At 37.7% G+C, this 23,698-nt stretch overlaps 1 protein-coding gene across 2 annotated transcripts in view; it reads right to left on the bottom strand.

The window, feature by feature from the left end:
* PPARA (peroxisome proliferator activated receptor alpha) overlaps positions 1 to 23,698 on the bottom strand; it is a 173,815-nt gene that overhangs the window by 127,357 nt on the left and 22,760 nt on the right. For both annotated transcript variants that reach the window (XM_085233236.1, XM_085233242.1), the window contains exons 4-5: positions 5,117 to 5,206; positions 4,635 to 4,832 (exon numbers count right to left, since the gene is read on the bottom strand). The gene's annotated coding sequence lies outside the window, so the exon portion shown is untranslated. The remainder of the gene's footprint in view (positions 1 to 4,634; positions 4,833 to 5,116; positions 5,207 to 23,698) is intronic.

Genomic DNA, 23,698 nt, shown 5'->3' with positions numbered 1-23,698 from the left:
AGACCTTTTAGGTTAGTAGTTACCTCATTTACAAGGCTACTCTATCCCAGACTACTAAATTATGTTGATCTACCCCACTAAGCTAACATCTTCCCAGAATTACTCACATTTCAAAATATATTCTCAATAATCCTTTACCAGCTCCGCTGTCGGATTCTATAATGCATTCTTTCACTAGGAAGAGGAAGTTCCAAAACAAACCAAACAGGCAGTGGCTCTTCATAACACATGTTAAGCTATGGGACTCCTACAAAACAATGTAGATGGTCAGAGTTTACAAGGCTCAGAGGAAGAGCATACGAGTTTACAGAATAGAAATCCACTATGGTTACTAAATACAAAGAAACTATGCCTGGCTGAGTACATCTCTAGGATGGCTGAACATCGCAGGATAATTCAGCAGAAACATGATACATAATTTACTTGTTCTTACTCACTTCCTTAGGCAGTCTGTTTTGGTTAGAGCTGAGGACAGGTGACAGTTGGAAGGGGGGACAGCCCACCTCTCTGCTGGATGAGTCCCGGGACTCAGCCCGTGGGCTCAGATCTTCCATCCCTTCCTCAGGAGATACTGTAATGCGAGTAGCTCTTTGCTCCCTGCTGTGAGGAAGTAGTCAGGAACAGGTCAACAAAATGTAAAATACTAAAGTTGATCATTCCTGTCTTAGTCTGTTGGCCAAATTTGAGGAAAAAATCTTTCAGCATTTTTTAATTCTCTTATTTCAGAAAAAAACTACCATTATTTTTTCAGTATCACCCAAAACTAACTCCACATGAAGTTTTAGAATAATGCATTGTAATGATTTTTTTCACTGTCATAATAAAAAAATAAAATAAAATGTTAATGGCATTAAAAAAAAATCAAAACTGCTTTGCTGACCAGCCATCTATACACACCGTAATATTTTTAGTGAAGACATCAACCAGAAATGATTGAACCTGTGAGGATCACTCTTCTGTTTCTTTCAAATTCCTCTTATCAGAACTAGAAGCAAGGAGAAATTCCAGAAAAGTTTTCCTCATAAGTCTGCCAGCTGATTCTGCAAATTCAGCTGAATAACAGATTTCTGTGCACTTCTCTGAACAGATCCTCCTAATGATTCCTAACAGGGTATGAGAATAAAATTAGAAAAGAGGTCGGGTGGACACGATTCAAGGAATGCAGAAACCTGTAGGTATCATTTAATAGTTTGCAAGCAGCCAAGTATTTATTTTCATCTTGTAGGTGGAAATTTTAAGATGCTGAATCTTGAAATGGATTATAATTGTGTCAACTGAAATTTCATTCAACAGGACTTGGCAATCAATTCCACCACTTATCATCCATAAGAAATTATTTAGCTTCAGCATAACACAAAGGACACAGTTACTTGGAAACATGGAAGCATGCTTTCAGTCTCCAGAATGGAAGGCAAATTTTAACATTTTAAGAAATCTATTGAAGGCAATAATTTTGCCTCCTTTCTTTATTCTTCTAAGAAACGCAGTAGTTTCCTTAAAACGCTAAGAATTGCCTTTCATTACCAAAATTGAAAGCCTGTTTATGTAGTTTTAGCTTGGTGGGATTACCATCAAGGTGCACAGATCGCACCTACTGCTCGAGGTTCAGGGTCATCCTCAGTGCCTTTTTTTTTTTTCCTTCTTTTTTTTTTTGAAGTACAATGCGAGAAAAATCAAGCCACCCTGAGGTTTGGAAGCCAGCCCATCTTTATATCATTTTTCATATTCATTTTCCTGTGGATCAAATCAATCCTCCCACTATCCATAAGAGACTACTGGGATCTTTCCTGTGAAACCCCCTTCTTTTCCTCTACTGTACTTCCCCACGATCTCATTCTCCACTCATATATCTTCACATTCCATCTGTAGGCTGATAACTCATCAATTTACCCCTTCTTTCATGCCATCTCATTTCATCTCATCCCAGCTCATGTCTCTTCTCTGGTGTTTTGTTGTCAGTTATATTATAACCAAGCTTAATTCACATCTTAAATTCTCTTCCTTCCGCACGTAACACTTTATTATTTAATATATGATACTGAGGTCCAACTTCTGCCCCGCAGAAAAAGAGGAAACAAAATAATTTATCTTTTTGAACATTAGCAAGAAAAGCAAACTTTCAGACCACAAGTTCTGGAACTTGCAACATGAAGGCAGTCAGTTAATTTTTTTTTTTTCTTCTTTCCCAGCATCCTCATCATATTTGGATTTTATAGCTGATATTTAACCACTGTTGCTACATTTGCTTTGCTTGAGCTAGGGCTGCATAATAGGTACAAAGACATCATTTTGAAATCCAAACATCATAGTCAACAGCAACCAGACATCAATGTCACTATTCAACACTGAATCAACTGAATCAATTTCAAAAAAATAGCCAATACTCCAGTACTTTTTGAAACCACTGCCTTGGTTACAAGATGTAGCAAACAGAAATGAAAGACCTGACTTATACAATTAACTGGAATAATCTTGCATAATATCCTGTATTAATACTTTTTTTTTTTTACTAATACTTCCTACACTCAATATAGAGTATTTTGGAATGAAACATACTAGGGCTTTAACAGTGAAGTTTTCCACTCTGGAAAGTTCCACTTAAAATGCCATCATCTTCTAGAAATACAGTGTTAATAAACTGATAGAACTACTCCTCTGAAAACTAAAATGAATAACAATTTCTTGAATATAACAACGCTCGTGAATAGCTTCATTATAACGGCAATTTATTTAGAAAATAGTATACTGGGATACTGTTAGAAGGAAAAAAAGTTTTGCAGTTAAGTTTTATGTGCAATTTTTTCCTCAGAGAAGGAAAAAAAATTCCTTTCTAAAGTAGCTTGTTACTCACTGTTATCCAAATTATATATAGTTTGAGATTTCTCAAAGGAAAATCTGACTTTTAGATTTTTCTTATTTTGAGGGAATCAGATGTGCTAAAATGATCACAACGTGACATCCAAAGCCAGGTTTATTTTCCCCATGATTATGAGTTTTTGAACTAAGTAAGATCTCTAATTCACATCTGAAATGCAGGATATTTGATTTGACCACCAATTTTTCTCCTTTGGCTACAAAACTATTTCTTAATTTCAGGTTACATAATATTCTCAGATACTATACTTCTTATCTATTGTCAACAGAATTTGGATAAGGCTCATTTGTCCTGTCTTACAGCACGAACTCTCTTCTCAATGAAACGTGTAACTGAGCAGTTAAGCACCTTAAAAGTTAAAATAATACAATTAGATTAGTTATAATTAATCTTTCTTATAGGAAAATAGTATCACTCCTAAAAATTGAAGAGAAAAATTTTCTAATTCTACATTGCCAGCTTCTGACAGCAGATTCCTGTTCTTTTCTTCTGGCTCCAAAATCGTATTTTGGGGCCAGTGATCTGGCTCAAGGTTCAAAAACAGTGGGAACAAAACCAGGAATTTTTGTTGCTGTCATTACATTTTAAGATGATGCTACTAACAACTGCTTGGATTGAAAGACCAATGTTACCAATAAATAAATAAATAAATCAAACCAAACCAAAACAACAACAAAAAAACAAACAGCCAGTAAAGAAAATATAGATAAATGAGAATGCTACACTATCATTCACTGATCTCAGATCTTAAACCTGTACAATGTGTAGCAAAATCATGTGCTTCAATTCTGCATGCAAAGCATCTGAGGCTCAACTCAGATGAAGTAAACTGTACAGTGTCAAAACAGCAGTTTAATAGCAAAATTCAAGAGAGTAATCAATATACTGTCTACCAACACACTGCCAAAACCACTGGAATGTACAAATAACAAAACATGAACTTGAATAATATCTGAAAGCTGGCAGTGCATAGTTTAGGAAGTAAAGAAAATATTTAGAGTGACTTTGTTGTTCACTCGTATTTACTTTTCAGACAGTCACATATGGTATAACATTTAACAAGGGTGATTTTTTGCATAATGCTGACACAACTGTCAATATACACCCTTTGGAGGTACCTGTGCTTCTGCTTGTGGGTTTTTTTTTCCAGCTTAAAATATGTGATTATGAACAACAGTTTGCAATGTTTGTTTTATAATCATTATTATAAAGAGATAAAATAAGACTGTAATGATTATAATACTAAAACATTTTCTTAGAATGCACGTTGTATTGATGCATTCTGCGAACAATACTCTTACCTTTATGCTTCTTAGCAGTCCAATTTGCTTCACTAAATTAATCAGTTATAAATAAATAAAAATATAAAACCAGTCAATATCACTACACTATTATTGTAATACAAAAATGTATGTGATTACACGCCATTAAGTCATTAGTTTTCACATCTAAAGCAGACCTGTCATCACCTGCTCACAAGAAGCTTTGAAAAACAATCACACAATCTTTCTCCTTGTTTCAATGGAGACTAAACAGACACCTGTACTACTTTTCCCTTTACATCAGTGAAAGAAAGATCTATCTTCCTAAATCTATAAATCTACAACCTTACTCTAAACCATCCTTGCTATCCAACTAGAAAGTCCAGTTTCTACAGTGGAAGAACTGCAAATGCCAAACGTTTTTTTAACTGTGTTTAAGATGTTCATACTATTTAAATCTTAACAAAATCTTTGGAGTACACAAGACCTTCTCTCACCTCTTCGCACTCGAATGAGTTTCACCCTCATGGTAGCCTCACCTCTGGCTTGCTCAGATCCCAGGATCTAACTCAGTTCTCCTGGGATCATTGGGAGTTTGACAGTGCCTTCTTCAGATGTTGCCTTTTCACTTTTCTCCAGTGGAAGTCAGGAAAGAGCCAGCTTTATCCCCAGCTCCTTAGATGGCTGTGAGTGCTCTGGGTAGTAATAAGGTAAAATCTGACTTAGCTAACAGGTAAGATAGAATATCCAGCAGTCTACATATGTATTGAACTACAAGCTGCAACTCTTACACAGTACTTGTTCAATCACAGCTTCATCTGATAATTGCAGCTTTAATGATTCTTGTGACTTTTTCATTTATTTTATGTTGTTTCATCATCTTTTGTGAGTTAACACAAATATTTACCCTCAAGCCTGTAAACTTGAGTACCTTACATCATGCAACAACTACTTGTATACATAATGAAATCACAAATACCTGAACAACTTGCAGATCAGCCTCTACTGTCTTCTTCTTGTTTCTTGAGTTCATTTTGCCAGACTACTGCATCATCTTTTTCCAGGCAGCCTGAGACAGATAAAGTGTAACAGCAGAAGAAAAAGCTGAGTACAAATTTAGTTAGAAAATGCAGAATAAACACACCAAAAGCCAAAACATCATAAAATAAACACTTAAGTACTGTTACCCCCTACAGCCTGTTTTACTGATAAATATGATATATCACGCAGAGCAGATAAACAAGAAACAGTAAACAAGCCATGTAATTTCATAGAAGATGATGGAAAATATTTCCACTGTTCCTTTAAGCAGTGGTTTTGAAGTTTTTGAACTGAGCTGCACTCAGGACTATTGGCAATGCTTGATGCATTGCTCAATTTAGATATTCTTTGCCCCCCCAATCATTCACATTTTTCAGTTGAACCAGAAAAGCACATTAGCACAAGTGTAATGTCTCCCTTATTATATACAGACACCTCACTGCCTTAAGACTGATGACCCAGAGTGTACACACTAGAGCAAAATTACTCTTGAAACCTAATGAAAACTTTCCCCTATCCAAGAACTGGGAGATTCAGAAACTATTTGCAGCATACTAAGGAAAAGCATTTGCCATACATACCAGCATAAACTTGCTCTGAGTAGACTGCTCTGCCAGTTAATACAAGCAGAGAATTTATTTGGTCAACGTACGTGTAACAAACCACCTCTGTGAAATATCTTTATCAGAGGAAACACCAGAAATAGCCCTTTTCTTTCCAAGGCACTGAGAAGTCTTTTTTTTGTGAAAGCATCAGATCACTGATATTAACATAAAGATCAATCAGTACACACTCAAAGATTGGAACTTCACATAGATCTGGATAAAAATTAACTGCATGGAGTCATTGCTGACACGGCCTACTCAGTTTTAGATTCACATTCATCTGAAAAAAATAGCAGTCCACGTGATCCGAGTATTAAAATCCCTTATATCCTATCCACTACAAGTACATAATTAAAAAAAACAAATATAGTGTAAATGGCAACTAGTAGCTGTGTATAGTACTTAGGTTTTCATACCTTAATAAGTTTGCAATCACTGACAAGCACAGGCAAGCTGCCCTATCAACTAGGCACTGCAAGGGGTCTAACAAGCATACGTGTAACTCCCTACCACCCGCTGCTGCTGCAGGCCTCTGCCTCACCTGGTTACAGCAGATTGCAGACCAATGCCTGAGGTGTTCAAAGGTCTCACAGCAGCATGCAGGTCTCATCCAAATCCAGCTCCAGTAGCAGATGACTGACGTGTTAGATCTTGATTTGAATCACTTCTATCTGCTTAGTTCCGTCTTAACGGTAACATCAGAATCTGCACAGGGTTCTAAAATATATCTACTGTGCAGGTAAAGGACTCCTAATACAAGTATTCTTTCATTAACATTGGTAAATTTTAATTTATCATGAATAATGATGCAAGCCTTTTAAAAAACTTGGGGTTCTATGATTTTAGAAGATGTTATCTTCCGTAACAGCAATTTATGAAGATTTTGGAGCCCTCTGAGGACTCCTGAGGCTGACCATCCAAAATCACTATTTATTTTCCAATCTGAAGGCTAGGCACCTCAGTGAAAAGTTCTGGAGCAGACACTATTTGGAAGAGATCAGATGATTTACACGTCAATGACATCCCACAGAGTTCAAAACCACATCCTTTCTTAGTAGCCAAATTTGATGTACAATCAATGAATATACAGATTATATAGTATATTTGAGAGCTTGGCTTATGAAATTATTTTACTGGAGTAGAAAAGGACATTCACCCTATCCTGGGCACACATAGGAAACTCCGGTGGAGTCGATCTCCAGAACAGATCCTTCCCCACAGGCAGTCAGCTCTTAGATGGGTCTAGGAGAGGTTGAGCCAGGCTCCACCCCTTCCTGCAGCACAGGTGAATTGCCTTCACCTGTGCTCCCATGGCTGATTCATTGCTCGCCTCATGTGATCAATCAGAGGTTCAGGCCATGACTCAGCAGCCCCATACACAAATTCGGCCATAAGCAACAAGTACATAATGTCAATAAAGTAAACTGTAGGGCTAGAGCAGTAAAGGATAGATAATGAAAACTCTCTGCACTGAGTAACTATGGGGAGTCTAAACTGAAGATCTAATAATTGGTCTTATCTCTATCAAGGTGCAACAGAATAAGCTGATAAGTGCAAGAATGTCTGACAAGGCCCTAGGGCTCTTTACAGCTTGCAGTGAAGCTTCATTATTGTGAAGAATTTTAAGGATCATCTCATGTGGAGAGAACAAGAGGAATTTCTTTTTCCTGCCATGCTGCTGATGTGGATATATGCAAGGTGCACTTAAGTAGATAAGACACGCTTCTCCCTTCATACAGGCCGCGACAATGCTGAAGTTTCACTGTTGGGTTCTCCTTTACACGTCTTCTCAGGCATGCAAGCAACAGGTGCATGAAGAATGACCCCTGGTTGAGCTGAAGGTCTGCTGTCTTGTGGTGCAGGAGCCCAAAGGAAAACTCACTTCAAAGAGAGAACTCCTCCTTGAAGTTCCTACATTTCCATCTCTGACCAACCCTTATTCAGGACAAGTTAATATATTCCTGCAAGTGTTTAGATTAAGAGATTTATTAGTGCTTATAAAGATCACAACAGTAGCTAACACTTCACTTTCCAAATTGAAGGAAACATTTTGCACAGTGGCAAAAGAAATGGTCCTTCCTTCCCCAAGCTTTAACATAAGCTGAATACTACAGGTAGGAATGCAGGCACACACTTTGTGTCTTTCTGTGTAGGATGCCTAAGTGTGTGAGCATCAGGTTTATGAAACTCTTCCTCCAAAATCACAGTAGTTCCTCTCTGAAATATGCAAATGATACGGTGCCATGACAAACAGAAGTCCATTTTGCACCCGTAATATCAAAAGATCCTTCTTTGTCTTCCAAAAGAGTTTCAGTGCATTTAGTTTGCAAACAATTGAACTCTGTTCTACTCCAGACCTCCATAAGATACTTTGCCTTTTAATAAAAATGGCAGGAAGACTGCCACAGAATAAGCAGAGCGGTAAAATAGTGGGATTTAAACTGGCCACACCTGAATAACTGCACAGTTTGCTTACGATGAGATGCAACTACCGCATCATCTGTTACCTATTCAAAGCATCAGTTCCTTTAGGGTAAGCTACAATCAAGGTATATGAGGACATTTAAACAAGCAGGCTGTAGCTGACTGAAACCACACTCCGCAAGGCAACAGAGTGGAGACCACTTTAAGATGGCTGTACAGTATAAAGGATGCATTAACATCACGTTTATATTTTGCTTACAGTATTTCAGGCATGTTGAACTCACAGCCCGTGGGCCAAATGCAGCCCAGCACAGCTCATAGTGCAGCCTGCTCCCTGCCCAGCACCATCACATGCAGCAGCTCTTCCCCACCAAGCCAAACATCAGGGCACTATGAACCCTATCTGGGCTGAAACCAGGGCATGGGGGTGCAGTGCAGAGCGAGCTCAAATTATGACAAATGAGTTGCTGCACTTTAATACACTGGCTGAACACAGTCCCATGAACAGCAAAAAAATACGAAGTCGTGCTTTCCATTTTGATAAAAACATTTGAGGTTTCAAGATTGCTGAAAAAAAATCAACCGTTTTCTAATTTGCAACTGTTTTCATTCAACATAAATACATTATTTGTGAATTTTCAGACGGAATGCATAGAGTTGCAATTAAAAAGTGGATCACATCTCTTTACCAGACTTTTATATGATCTCTCTTACCAGAGGGAAACATCCCTCACTTCACCTTATTCATGCCATCACTTTCTGACAGTATGTACATTTGTGAACAACTGTTTTGAAGGATGAAGCATGGGAATCTCATAAAAAATCTCTACTGAACACCTTGAGAACTAGCTAAGAATTGCAGCCACTGCCATTGAAAGAGACTGATGCATTGGTTTCACATAACCAAGGTCAAATATCCCTCTAGTTTTATGTTTTTATTGCTCTCTTTTTTATGTTTTAATAAAAAACACTAAAGAATAAAATGCTTTGTTATTTTTTATATACATTAACTATGTTATATATTTAATGAGGGCTGCTCTGAAAATAATGCCTCCTCTTTTATTGTATTGACCCACAATATCAGAGGCAGATGTTGGTGGTATGGCAGCAGAGGTTGGCCCATCCCGACAATATTCTATCACATTTTGTTGCCGTGTGACAGATGGCAGCAGAGGGGCCATCTGACAAAATGGCATCTGACATAAAGATGTGAAAATGAATTCTTCCACAGAGAAGAAAATGGTACCCACTGACATTCACTGATGCTTGCTGAACATTTGTGGAGATCGAACAGTGGATGTGAGCACAGTGAGGTGGTAGGTAGTGCATTTCAGCAGTGACAACAGCAGGAAACTTTCACTAGTACAGAATTTTACTAGCATGCCACTCAAGCTCTTGTTCATCACTGGTAAAAATGCATTGCTAATCGTGGTGACTATGTTGAAAAGTAGTGTTTTGTCACTGAGAACTTGCTCAATCACAGTTATTGTGCTCTTCTGTAACTGTTGATGTTTCCATGGAAATAAATAGGAGGCATTACTTTTGGAGCAACCTAAGAAAATCCTTTGTACCTACATATAATTCCTCTTCACTCAGGGCCACACTTGCAGCCCAGGCAAGGCAAAAGGTTGGACACTCGTGCAGAATCTAATTCAGAAAATAACAGTAAGCTTTGTTTATGAGGATCGTATATCTCAACAGGTGCTTCATTGTCCTTCTATTTTAGTTCTAATTTAACTGCTTCTTCCTTCTCCGTCAGTGTTTTGCTGAACAAGCAGGGAAAATGCTTTAGCACTGAATCTCAACTGCAACATCCTATGCAGCAATTAAGCAAGCTTTCCACAAACAGCAATTCTTGTTTCATAGGTCATCTCTTCAGTTATTTGAAGGAATAGGAATGTTTCAGAAAATCCTTCATATAGCTGTTTTCAAACCAACTACCGCATGGGTCTCTTGTAGAGTTAGAACATATTGACTGTAGCTGGGTCAAGTGAATAGTTATGCCACATGATATTCTTTCAAGTTCACTGATGTTCTCACACAGTTCTGAGCCTTTTTTTGTGCCTGTGCTTTCTGATAGAGATGAAAGAGACCATGTTAGAAGAGATGCTAATGGGAGGTTTGGGTTACCCTACAACCTCCTTTCTCAAGCTGATGACAGATTTTATCATTCTTACCTTCTGATTAAATTTTATTAGTTGAGACAAAAATTTTGAAGTCTAACTTAAATCACCCCAATATCAACCAACAAAGCAAAATGAGAGCTGCATTTACACAACCTACAAGAAATTATTACTGGCAGACTATAGCACACAGACAAACATGAATGTCTTAGTGTCATGTTTTGTAAAAACACAGCCTCTAGCACAAACCTAGCAGCTTTCAAAACCCAACAGTTGCACAGTACCACTTTCATTGATCCTGGATGAGGAAATCCACATGAAGTAACATTTAAATTGAAAATCTGACCCATGAAGTGACTGACTCCAGAGATCTGCTCTCTGCCAAACGCAACTTGTCCAAGTCTGCCATCATTCGTCCCATCTGTCCTTCCAGTTACACCGTACCAAAAACTTTGTGCCAATAAACCACAGAGGAACTTGCTTCAGGAAGAACTCCAGCACTGCATGCAGAGAGGGCAGATGGGGTTTGCATCATGCCACAGCATGACCATCCTGGGAAACCGTAACGTACAGAACAGACTGAAATGTAGCCAATGGTCTCCAATCCGTAAAGTGGACTAATGGCACTGTCCTGTCTCACACAGCTCTTTAAGCTCTTGACATGAGGAAGGCTGTGAAAAACTCACATGCTACAGGAACAACAATCAGATGATACAAGCAGTCTTCATTTCTGCTGAATGCAAATAGCATTACCATTTGGAAAAGCCAAACTTACCATTTAGAATCCTTAACAAAGGATTATGACCTGACTGGAGACCGGCAAGTTAGAAGATGTACTTCACAATAATCCAATTCATCCAATAAGCACATGTAGTTCAATGAGCCTGTTTATATGAAATCCATATTGCTATCTTCATTTCCATGCTTGAGATGGCCAAAGAAAAAACAAGCTAGGAAAAAATCACTTATATCACAAATCACTTAGCCACATAAAATGTCTGTGTTGCTCTGGCATGTTCCATCAAGAAATTAGTTCACAATGTTTTGCCTTGAAGGTTACACTTATTACTCACAAGCACAGGAAACAGGAATAAGGACAAAACATCTGTATTCTAAATTCAGCAGTCTGAGGCACGGAATAAGACTGTTCATCCTGTCCTAAGGAACAGTGTAAAAGACTGTCCAGAGTAAATAAATAATTTGTAAAATGTTACGCAAAGCATACTTTTCAGTTAAACATTTCTCTCTTAATCCTTTAAGGACTAGAATATCATTAGTCTAATTCAAGACTACGTGCTATACTTCCTCCTTCCCCTCAGAACAAGGCCCTACCAATCAATGTGCACTCGTTTTGCAAATCAGCCTCTGCGAGTGGCTTGCTTTCCTCTGCAGCTGTGCACTAGCTTCACCGCAGAGCTGAAGTCAGCTGCTCTAATGCTTGCCACTAAAACATAGAATGTCAATCACTTGCACTACTCACAGAATTAGCACAACACAAGTCTAATTAGAAACTAAGCACTGTATTATCTGCAATGATTTGGAGATAGAGTAAACTGATGCATGTTTTAGGAACCTTTCTTGCTGCACAGTAGTTCATGATAACACCCACCTCACAGCTCATTAGCAAATCAAAATATTACACTGTATAAATACTACTTTGCTCTTTTACGTTTTACAGAAGCCCTGGGTCTCAGAAGCTGCCATTACAGTGTATATGTGATTTAGCTCTATTGGAACATTATAGGAAATGGAAAGCAGCCCAGACTGTCCAAAAACAGCAAAATGGCAGCCAATACACTGTATACTTTGGTTCTCTCTCTATAGAAGTAGTCCCAACCAGCCTCAAGACATTTTAAACTGGAATACATATTGGCAGAACACAAAGAAACTATATACTGTATGACGCTGCACATGAATTCTCAGTACTTCTGCACTGAATTTATTTCTTTCTCTTGATCTTTTGTGCAGAAAACAACGTAACCCACTATAAATCTAGAGAACACTAACACAAGCTTCAAGTAAAAATCCAAAAGCAAGGAGGAAGAAACCCAGCAAAGAACTGAAGTCAAAGATGCAAATGTTTAACAGCAAAAAAAATAAGATATGAAAGGATACACAGCTGTTTTTCTGCATGATTTCTCAAAATGGGAATTGGAGAGCACAAATGTAGACCATGTTCTCACTTGTAGTTGAGATAAACATTTACAAGCTATTCATTTTAAACAGGAAGACATAACATCAGGACACGACCTTTAATTTCACTGAGGTTGCAAAGGCAAACAACCACAGCTCTGCTGCAATGCAGTTAACATCCAGGAAGAGATGCATAGTATTCCCTGCTTTGTTATTACAGGTGTAGTTGATTTTATATTCAACGAGGAAGGTGCAATTTTATGGCTGTGTGGAAAAATCTTTAAAATGCTTGCGGGTGGATGCCTAATGATGCCAGACCGGTGTTGTAAAACATAACACAAAGATAAAGTATTGAAGAAATTGTCTATGTGCCAATGAACAAGCATCTAGGTAAATAATCCTAAACCATACATGCATATATTTGGTGTCATTACACTGTTATTACAGATGTGTACCTTTCTTTTGTTGGCTTAAAAGAGTGCAATTCTGATGCTTTACGATTAGCCTTCTAGCTGGAAGCTGACAGAACTTGAAAGACACTAACAAAAGGTAGCGGAAGATTAATTTACAAAGAAAATGTGCATTTTGAAAAGCCATAATCTACTTGTATCTTAAAACATGAAACAAATTTCTAGCTTGTATAACATTACCTACATACAAATCTAAACAGACTTTTTTTTTTAAATATAGGAAATAAATACAGAAGATATCTCTTCATGTTAATGAACAAGGACGTATTTATGGCATTTTCTTATAAAAATGAAAATAGGCAAAAAGCTAGGTGATGAGTTTGGACCCTTGTACCCCAACTTATCAGTGACACTTATAGGAAATCCATGTCCATGATTTGAAACTTTAGTAAGGCATGTTGGCTTACTAAAAGTCCTTAAGTTCAGTTCTCCAACATTGGTGTTTTTGGAGTTACTAGTCATTTCTAAACCCTGGATCACAATCTTTAAAGAAACGTTTCCTAACATGCATGACAACCCAGGACAGAACGTGTTAGTTAATTCGTTTGGGAAAAAATATTGTACATATATATTAAGGATAAAACTATTTCCCAGTCTATAACTGGCTTCTCATCATTAAGGACCTTAAATAGAACTCTGATTTAGCTTACTTTTACTCTCCATCAGGAGAGAAATGAGGATCCCTACAAGATCTTTATTTCAGGCTTCGAACATTTAGTTCCACTTCAGGTTGCAAGAGCACACCAAAGCTTTGAAACAAGCAATTGCAAAAGCTTGAGAAATCTTTTTGAAGAAGTTCTAAGCCCAAAGATGGCTTAGACATATGAACTAACTATACTAAAGAGAAAAGGACTTCCACAATATTTAATAACTTGGTAAAATGCTAACCCTTTATTTTCTGTGAGAAAAATATGCAGAACTATTTGAGGTTCTAGAATTCTCAGATAGGCTAACAGTACAGAGAATTACTTTTACCTGAAAGTTTTTCCATTCTAATATATTTTACTGACATTTATTTTTCCTCAATAATAAAATGTGCAAAATCAACATCACTTGTAACTCTAGCAAGTATTTTGAACACTGAAAATGAGATTGGCTAAAACTCCAGGTTCTACAATATGCATCAACTCGATGAAAAAAATTATCTAGATAAAATACATACAGATGTCTTGCACATGATTTCTGAGTACACAGCAGACTGCAAAGATGTCTAGGCATGGTATTATACATTTCTACAGTTCTCTAAGTAAAATTGTCAGAGTACTCAAAAAACATGACTGAGATGTGTACTGAGACAGTGTACTGAGTGGAGGTGAAACCAAGGCAAGGAGAGATTGCAAGGAGGAAGCCTGTAGAAGAGCTGGGAGCCACTCAATCCCACATATTTAACCACAAGATCAGCTTCCTTGTTCGAACACAAGGGGAGGTATTTCAGAAGCATCTTCTGCCTCACTGCTTGGGGGGAAAATGGTTTAAAATCTTATGACAGGAAGAACACATCCAGCTGTTACCAGGTTTCATTAACCATCTAATTCTTAAGCACCTTGTCAAGTTTTAGGAACATGTTTAAGAGTACTTGGGCCACAGCTAATTGAAAGCTTGGATTTCAGATTTCTAATTCCAAATAAAACTCAGTTTTACATAACTGCAGGCAGGGATAGGAATTATCTAAAAGCTTTTGCTAAATATCCACTGAATCCCAAATGAGGGTCTGAGATAACTGAAATAAAGGCTGATATATCCCAGAATCACAGAAGAATTGAGGTTGGGTTGAATGAGGCCCTTGGAAATCATCTGAACCATATGAATATTTGAACACAGCACATTTCTTTGACCCAAATCTATTAAGGGACAAAATGAAAGAATCCCAATTTAAAGCAACACTTGAACATATAGTTCATGTTTATTTATGATTACAAATTCAGGAAAAAGGAGGAAAAAATGATTTTGGGAAACACACAAGTCATGGAACTTGCCTAACTCTAGTTAGAATGGTCCTGGATGGCATTTTTAATCTCAGTAATGCTACTTACATGACAAATTTTGCTGGAAAATCCTGATTTTGTTCTCATTTCATGAAATTCACTATCCTTAGATAATATTTTTATTTTCATATGAGATTCATCTTTTACTTATATTCAGATGAAAAATACCAAACCTTAGATGAGTTAGTCTTACGAACGGGGGCCCAAAACATTCAGTAAGGTAATGGGGTAGGGCTTGGTTTTTTTGCAGAAAAAACAGTACAGTCCACATCCAGTTTAACAAACCACCACCTCTTGCTACAATGTGTATAAAGCCACATGTTCTTCCTTTTGTTTTAAGACTGCTTTCAGGTTATAAATACTATGAGCTGTTTTTTTTCCTGAAAACTAATTGCTATGAATCCAGGCCATTGTGGTCAAGTGAAAAGCAGCACAGTACAGGACTGAAAAATGAGAATGTCAGCAAAGCCCTGAAATGCTTTATTAAAGGCAATGTCTTAAAAATATGACATACATACATAACATGTATATGTTTTAGGTAGTTCTCTATACCTGGTAGTAAACTATGGTTATTACAAGGAGAATTTTAATTTGTCCAAACCAAACCATAAATAATAAAGGCCAGCATTTGGAAATCGGATTTGTGTGGGTGGATTGTTTTTGCATCCCTGTGGATTCAATGGCAGGATCAAAGATTAGGAAAGCCAGAAATAAACTCAATCTGAATACTCCTGAAGTAAAAGCACCTGGCATTTCCAGTACAAGGAAGGATCTGTTTTTACTGACACCCACCCAAATGCTTGATGAGCAGAACACTTTCAAACCAGTAAAAAAAATTAAAAAAAATTAAAAAAATCATATTCTTCTCCCACCCTTCCCACAACTGCCAATTTCTACTTTATCTATTTCTTTGAGTTACCAGTTAGAGCTAAGGGAACAACAAAGCTGGCATCTTGAGCCTCACTTTTTCTTACTACTCTAATTAAAATTAGTTGAGCTTAACCTCCTTCCCCCAAGCTATGTATCTAGACCTGATTTTTTTTCAGCTTTTCCAAGACACAAACTGTTTGTTTTAATTTCAGTTGTTCTGAAAGCAATCAGAGAATAACTACACCCATTATGAGTAATGACAGCAAAGAGAAGAGGCAGATCTACTGGCTCCTACTGAGGAAATTGTTGACAGCTGTCACATTCCAAGTCACTTGATGTTGACAACCAGACATGAACACATACAGTTCTACTTTTGGTCAAAATTACTGAGAACGCTGTCACAAGTCAGGTTCAAGCATCTGAAGAGATGGTCCAAGATATCACAGTGCTGTGTAATACCATAACAATCAGAATTGATTACAGATGCATTTGAGAATCTAGACATAAATAATCCCTAGAACACAGCTCCCACCCATATGGGTAAGAGGTTAAATACTACGGTCAATATTATGGACAGAAGGAGCCTAAACAATGTCCCCCAGTCCCCTTAATTTCTGGGAGAAATTCAAAGCTAACCAACAATTCAGTTGATTTCCATGGAAACAAGATTTCAATTCATGAATTGAAATTGCACGAGAGCCAAAAAATGCCAAGAGATTCCAAAAACATTTTTCCACACTGAGATTCTCCAAATAAAAGCTTGATAGTTAGCAGAATAGAGATAATAAATTCACTAGGGCTTTTTTTTCTCTATCATCTACACCATTCTTCTGTTTGGTGTACGGCACACCTACCTTGTATACACACAGTTATATTCTTTGAAGGTTTTGTTAAATGCCCTAAATAAAGGCACTTCCATATTTTTTAATATTTTAATAATTTAAAGAGCAGAAAGTGTCTATGTGGGGAAAAGGCACAGTGATTCAGTTCTGCATCTCACCACAAGTCACCTCTGGATCTGGATATAAAATACTGGTATTTTAGGGGAACAGTTAAATACATTTTTATTCTATTTTCCAGTAGAAACATATTAAGATTCAGAATTATCACTTCTCTTGAATACCTACAAATAATAAATTATTATTCCTCTGGAACACATCTATAGTAGCTGATTTCTCTAAAAAAACATGGGTAACTGTTGTACTTTCATCTTAGAATTAACAAGCTCTTGCAATAAATACTTGCAGTAATAGTTAACTTTCGCAGAGACAAAATTGTGTAATATTTTGTAATTTTCAGTGTTTCAGTGAAGGAGGTTTTTCATTTTACATCATTTCTCATAATCTATGCAATAAAGCTAGATCTGCAAATATCCATTCAGACTCAAGTATACAGGAGAGCATGTGGTACTCTGCATAATACCAAAACTGATTGACTTGTTGACATTTTACTATCTGTGCAGAATTTTTTCAGGTCACGTACATTTAGAGAAATTTTACAAGCTCTGAAGAGACCATGTAGCATTATGGACCTGACACAGCTCAGATTTTGAACACACAGGGAAAAAATAAAAAGTTTTGAAACTTTGCTTTGCAGCTCTTAAAACAAACCAATTCATTTCTAAATTGAAAAGTAACGAATAGCTTGTATAAGCATGAAGACTGATGAATGAATTCAAATGATATAACTGAAATTAAATGGAGTTTGATGGAAATTTTATCTGGAACACAGCTAGTGGTTTGTTCATTTGTTTTTTATTCCAAGTATCTTCATTATTCAGTTCAGATCTTAAGATGTCTGAGTATCTCTCCATTAAGTTTTCAGTTTTACGCACAATTTTCTCTTTGAATAAACCAAACGTACTGCAACTATATAATGAAACCTAGCAGAATACTTCACAAACGTATTTGTTTTGTTACATCTTACTTATTCTTTCTACATATGCCTAGGTTAAAAAAAAACACCCTCTGAACCTTCAACTGATGTAATTATATTTAATCCCTGTTACTAGTAAAGGTCATTAGGTATACCTTCCTCAGACTTTTTAAAAGTTGTTTTTGTATCCTACTGGAGCTGAGAACCAGAGGAGTAGTAACTTCCAATGATCCTTTTGTAGACTGAGGTAGTTTAACTGTGTCTACTCACCCAACAAGACAATTCCAATTCTCATCGTTCAAGACAGAGAACAAACAAAAGCTGCATTACCCTTCCATATCAGCCAGAAGCACACAAACTCAGAAAGGTAATTTGACTGCAAACATCAGCTGCTGTACCAAAATTTACAGGCACAACATAAAATAATTCAGGAAATTCGAGACCCAAAAGTGCTCAAAGTTTTAAGGAAAAGAAAGCACGTGCATTTAGAGCTTAACTCGGATCCATTGCTTGACTCAATAACAACCCAAAGAAAGTGTGGCACACAGTATATTAAGTTAATAAAAAACCAAACAAATGTACAGCTACTAAATCTGAAAATTCAAACCTTAAGTTCCTCATTATAAAAGCCACAAGTGACTTTCTAAGCAGAACTACCCAAACCACTGTGCTGCATCCCTTGAGACAATCATTTTTCCTTCTCATCTTCCTTGCTCCTTTTGTAATGAGGTATGAAAGTTTAGTTGTCTGAAGCCCAACTATTTTCAGGCATCTTTGAGCACTCACCAGTCAAGGGATGAGATGACCATATGCGATGAAAGGACAAGGTTAATTCACAATTTCTGGTTGCTGTTAGCGTTTCATGTACCACATAATGACTAACAACATGAGAGGCCTCTATTCTTCTAAGACATAATTGGCTTTTCTTTAGAGAAAAGCGCACAGAAATACAACAAACAGGGGTAACATTCAGGTCATCCTCAAACAGATTAACTTCCTCAGCCTCTTTCAAGCATTATCTTCCTACTTGTCCTCCTCTGGGAGCTGCAGTTCAGGTCACCACAACTTCTCTCCTGGCAGCTGCTGCTCTGCCCTTTAGGGAAGCACTTGGTGACCGGCCAGGCCAGGGGCTACCATTGCAAAGACACCTACAGACTGCCGGCCTTTGCCGCCTGCCTACCTACTCCAGTTTGGTTTCATGCACTCCGAGCTCTAAAACCATCACCTGTATCCTGTTATGCTGAAACAGAACTAGCCTGCACCATGCCAAAGACCCACTGAAATGCCTCTTGGCTTCACTATGACCTCATATCTGACCAAGGCTGGAAACCCACGAGGTATCAACTATCCTCATACTGCAGTCCTGCTGCTCCCTACTGAGTTACACTCTTGAATGCATTCTTACCAACCCCACAGCTCACTGCCCTTGTTTCACTGCAGCCTCACCACACTGCGGTGGCAGTGCTGCTGTCTCCATGCTCCCACCACTCTCTGAGATGCTGCTGATCAAGCAAATGCAGTTGTTGCAACCAGTAGCTGAAAAAATACCTGTCAGCCTGCCCTTTCTGCAGTGGACATATGCTACAAGATGCTGAATTTACTCAAGTCTTGCTGCACATTTTCTCCTGTATCCTGCAATCTCTCTGGAGCTGTACATATACCTGCTTTTTCAGAAGAAAAGCTGCACACAGCACTGAGCCTTGAGTAATGATGATTTTCATGCTCCTTCCAGTACATGCTTAGTACCAGTGCACTATCACAGCTGCATCCCTTGCCCTTTCATCTTTGTCAAGTTTCCCGGATTCACTCAGACCACAGCCTGTGCATTGCATAAGTGGCTATCATTATTTCACTCCCTTCCCTGGACATTTCAAGCTGTTCTTAATGTTCTTTGCTTCATTCCTCTAGGTTAGGCATCTTTTCTCAGCAATTCCTCCTATAAACTGGAATCACATGTCCCACAAATTATCCTGTCTCTAATTAAGAAATCTTTTATGTCTCTAAAGCTACATGTGCATGCCAGAATTCTCAGCTCCACGATGCAAGCATCTATCCTCTTCTCTGCTTCTGCTTCTGGGATTTAGAGAAAAGTATCCCTCTGCTACTTTGGCTGTATATTTTCCTCAAATATTTTTCTCAGCTGTCTCAGCTGTTTGCATATTCGCTCCTGGCAATTTTATTTCACTTTCATTTTGTCTTGTGAAAATGTAAAACAGCTGTATCTTCATTTTGCCACTTTTATTCCCATTGCCAGGATCACATGCAACAATAATTTTTCATATATGCATGAAATCTTCATGGCCTGCAAGTCTAATATTTCCTGTGGTCCAGTTCCCTGCAGGAGGGTCTAATGTGCCCATCTCTAGGTGCTGATAATCAGATTTTTCTCTCTCTGTGGGTCTCTCTCAGTCTGTCTGATGCTAACCATCTTTCCAGTCCAGTATGCTAAGTATGTAACACACGGAGATTTCATGTTTTTGAAACCTACCTCTAAAGAACTCAAAATACACATGTTAATACATATAGTATGTAGATATATCAATGAGGCACAATGAGAATAAAAATTCTACTTTTTCTAACTGGCAAACAATGCTCCTCTTTCCAAGTTCCAGTTGGGTTGCCACAGCCAGTGACAGGAGGTTACTCTGACAAGTGTGACAAACACCTCCAAATCTTTTGAAGTCTCCTTCACCTCTCTCGTCCCTAAGTATTACGTCTCTTTTCCCACATTTGCAGTTACCATGTTAAAGTAAACTATGCTATTCTCTAACAGAGAGTTTAAAAAAAAAAAAAAAGTGACAGTTGGTCCAATTAAAGGAAAACACCTTTGCTTGTCAATTTCTGGAAACATTGCTTGTGCCTAACAAATCACCTAGCAGAACAATTTTCTCAATTCTGCAGCAGGCAACCCATCTCCCCATTAATTCATGCCTCTAAGAGCTTCTCAGCTCCATAAACAGAAAGATTATGTTTTAATCAAGTCTGTAAGCACTGAAAAATAGTGAGAAGTTCTGCTCAGGGAAGATACTGAAATCTGTCCCTCCTGCCGTGCTGAGGTGCTCCACAGGTGCCTAACGCCTCAATTCCTCCTCCTGCAGAGCAGCTCTGCTGAGTCACCGCCAAGGGTGTGCCTGTGGGGCACTGCCTCATCTCTCCTGGACTCCAATTTCACACCTGGAAGTGGCCATTAGCATCTCCTAACACCAAGCACTTCCAAATGGGTCACAGGTAATAGCCCCCACAAGGAGGGACACAGGACAACAAATGAATTCTCAGGTCAGCAACAATGCTACATTTCCAAGAAGCAAAAACACTGATGTTCTTTAGACAATAAATGAAAATGCTGCAAACAAAGATGTAAGAATGGAAACTGTTTTGAGAGGTTACTGCATGCTTCATTTCACTATCCACTATACTCACTAGTGCCTATTTCAGTAGCCACTATCACCGAGCCACAATGCCAAAAAACACCTCACAATGCAACTGCTGTGTTGTCAGAACTGCAGTTCTGGATTCAGTCCTCCACTGCCTCTCCTGGAAGAGTAACTGACAGCCAATTTTAAAGGCTAAGATTTGGGATTGATGCAGGCCTTTCCTTTTGCAAATGCAATTTGAAAGCTCAAAATAATTGTTGCTAAAAATACAATAATAGAAGGGTTCCGGTCTTGTGCTATAATGAACTGCAGGCTCAATTGTCTGAAGGAATAAAATTACATTGATGAGATGGGATCAAAGACAAACTAAAAATCAGACATTTCCTCTTGAGGGAAAAAATTTTAGGAGGGTCACGCTTTTTTAAGTAGTCCCTACTGAAGTTAAAAGGCTGAGAGAGCTCCTACTCAGACCTCTTTCATTATCAAAACAACAAAAGAATTGGGTACACAAGAATCTCAGTGTCAGAAAACACTCAAAGAAAAGTAAATGCAGCAGTTCTGACTACCAAGTAGAATGCACAACCAGTATTTCTTTGTTTCAGAAATTAGCTACAACACAGACAACAGAATGGCATCACTAACAGCTCAAACCATCTACCATGCCTGGGCAGCACACCCCCTGTAAGACTTCAGAGGTGCCACCACTTGTTATTCCTTGCCAACATACACATTTGTCACAACCGTTGGGATGCCAACCATATAACAGCAGAATGCAAACAGCAAGACTTTTAAATCCAGTGAATACTGAAAACAACTTATGTCAGTTCCAGTACCTTATTCTAGAGCTTGAGAATAATACATCAGAGAGTTGTCACAATTAAATGTAACAAACATAGAACTGCTTAATCCTTCATGCTTTTATTTATAAATAAAATTGTTTATTCGGGGCAGTTTTCTGAATGTGAATTTTGTGGGCACAGTTTAATCATCCAATAATGTTTACCACAAGAAAAGTGAAATTAAAAAAAAAAAAAAAAAAAAAAGCAGAAAAGACAGGAAGTTCCCCGATCCCAGGTTGTACAAAACCAGTTTTATAGCTGTACTTTCTGATTACGTCGACCATCACAGCAGACTTACTTGCAGTTTGTGAAGCTCTTCCATGTCTGGCATTGATGAATTTTATTTCTAGCTGCTCAGCTGTATCTAAAAATGGGAAAAGACACATCGTGCCTTCTTTGTACTATTATTCTATAATCTGCATTTGAAGTCAGAGCAGTAGAAACCGCATGAATCTACAAACTTAGAGCCACCTGTGCACCTATCACCATGGTAGTTCCACATTTACATTAGAAATAACATGCCCTTAAATTTACTTTTCATTGACGTTGTGTGTTCTAGAGTCTTGACATAACAGAAGCAATTCTCACCCACTAAAAGTGCATTCATTAAAAATACATAAGTGAAGCATATCCTGAATATCCCACGTCTAGATCTCAGTTAGAGCCCTAAAGTTGGTTTCTTAAAAGCAGACCCACACTGCCCCTCTTCTCAGGCCACCTGAGGAGAGCTTACCTTTGACCTTATTAAAGGTCAAAACTAAGAAAAAACAACGAAGACTCTTTTGGGTGGTTCTTACGAGCCAGATTGTCTGAAGCATGCATCAGTGCTAGACATCAATTCGTAAATGGGAGCAAAGCTATAATTCCTATTCAATCATCTAGAACAGTTTTATGAGACAGGTGGGAAAAAGCACCTCACTTCCTACATGGAAGTTACATCTAATGTTTTAAATATAGCAACTATACACATTTTATTTTTATCTGTCTCAGGTTCCTCTTTAGGTAGCTACGTAGCTTCCAGTGATGAGAATTCATATTATATACTATGCTAATCATTGTTTAATAATTCACTTTTATTAAGTACTAATAGAAACAAATTATTGGAAGTACTGAAGTTACTGAGAGACTGAAAATACATGGTATTCTGTTTGATAATCTGTAAAATTCTAAGATTTATGGAAAATAAAAGAATATGACACCTACCAAAATACTTCAAAGTATTTTAATTGAACTTTTACTTTGCAGCCTTTTTACTTTTCTCAAAGTTAACCTAGTGAATTTAATTACCTTCTTACTCCTTGCAAGCTCCGTTTGTCTCTCAAATCTTCAATTTTTATTATTATTATTATTATCATTATTATTATTATTATTATTAAAGATAGCTACAGCTAAGCCACTTTTTGTTACAGGTCTTTCTTTTGGCATAATGAACAGGAAAAATAGCCACATCCTGAGGATAGTTGCTGGATTTATTTCAGGCAGCAGCCTTTACCCTCTGCTGGTTTGAGCATCTCAGTTGTTCTTGCTCCCTGGGCCAGAAACTGAGAAATAAGTCAACTTAATAAAAAGTCAACTTAATTTGAATCTGCATTTCCATCTCTTCTCAAAATGTCTCATTCCTCACTTTGCAACAGATAAGACAAAACCAGACTGACTGACACCACTTACTATTTTTACCTGGAGCAGTGCAGCATAAGCAGTGCTGCTGTCAGTGAACCTCATCTATCAAGGAAACCTGAAGCACCGAGAACAATTTCTCATCCCTCAAAGTATCCAGAGTAAGTGTACTTGAAGGAAGCTTACTTATTGAAAGACTTCTGAG

This window comes from Meleagris gallopavo, chromosome 1 (assembly GCF_905368555.1).
Source record: "Meleagris gallopavo chromosome 1, MGAL_WU_HG_1.1, whole genome shotgun sequence".
Lineage (NCBI taxonomy): Eukaryota > Metazoa > Chordata > Aves > Galliformes > Phasianidae > Meleagris > Meleagris gallopavo.
The sequence above is the reverse complement of the archived record's forward strand: the minus strand, read 5'-3'. Positions and strand labels throughout refer to the sequence as shown.